Source organism: Perkinsus marinus, assembly GCF_000006405.1.
Source record: "Perkinsus marinus ATCC 50983 genomic scaffold scf_1104296965918, whole genome shotgun sequence".
NCBI classification, from domain to species: domain Eukaryota; phylum Perkinsozoa; order Perkinsida; family Perkinsidae; genus Perkinsus; species Perkinsus marinus.
Genome location: NW_003204157.1, coordinates 1 through 1,112, shown reverse-complemented (window position 1 = coordinate 1,112; position 1,112 = coordinate 1). Strand labels below are relative to the sequence as shown.

The window sequence follows — 1,112 nt, the reverse complement described above, 5'->3', positions numbered from 1 at the left end:
TCTTCTTGTACCCTTAGCCTCAGCATGTATCCCGACGAGTCACAAGGGTATATACAATCAACATCGACATCTGTACGGCCAGTGGCATCCGTATATGGGCGCTTCCCGGCGTAGAGGCGATCTCGATGGGACTCGAACCCATAGTCTTTGGTTCCGAAGACCAACGCCTTATCCATTAGGCCACGAGACCAGTAAGTTTGAGATTTGTCCCACCAGGGTGGCTGAAATATTTCATAGTGAAATATTTCAAGAATGTTTCAGTGAAATATTTCAAATATTTCACGAAAAAAAATTTCAGTGAAATATTTCACTTTTGGCGGATTTTTCGCTTTTTTGAGAGGTTTACGTCAATAACTAGTGCTTGAGGACTCTCATCATGGATCACGGGCGTAGTTTGCCCTATCCCGGTTGAAGTAGGAAATACTCCAGTCGTACCAGCGCATTGTTTTTTCTATCCGATAAGACCTATTACGTGGTCCTGCAGCCTGATTGTACTACTAGGGCCCTAGTAGGACGTATCTTCTGGCGGTGATATACTCAACCCACCCGCTGGTATTGATCTCATCATAAGATTTTTATGAATAACAAGATAGCCTCAGACAAAGTGTGCAAACTTTCGGTTATGGAATACTGAAATTCAACGTAATGGAGTTTCAACGATATTCGTCTCCATTGTCGACAGCGCCCTCCTTCTCGAGAAGTCGGCGGATGCTCCATCTCAAGAAGGCATCCCTGAAAATCTTCTCCGTCTCGAGCGGTTGGCGACAGGCATGAGATGGATTTGAATCGTACTACATTTGAATCAAATGATTTGATCACAAGAGCTCATCCCAAACACCAACTCCAGTTCATCATTGAAAAGCTCGAATTTTGAGCTTCGAAATGGGGCCCCGTATCCCAAAATCGCTTTTATCTGACGGGATGTTTGATGATGCGTTAAAACACTCCGGGCGGCTTCCACTAAAAGATTTCCACTAGCCCATAAAGATTGGCGTCGCCAACCCCTTTAGATTCGTCAATCTGGCGAATCTTGAGATTAAGACTCTAACCTCACAACCTTGAAAACTCAAAAAACGTTTCAGAAGTCTCTCAGTCTCAACTTGAGACTTCCA

At 44.2% G+C, this 1,112-nt stretch overlaps 1 non-coding gene across 1 annotated transcript; it reads right to left on the bottom strand.

Annotated features, from left to right (window-relative positions):
- Nucleotides 1–117: 117 nt before the first annotated feature.
- Nucleotides 118–190, bottom strand: Pmar_PMAR015405. Its single transcript has one exon. It is a non-coding gene; the product is annotated as a tRNA-Arg (tRNA).
- Nucleotides 191–1,112: the final 922 nt, after the last annotated feature.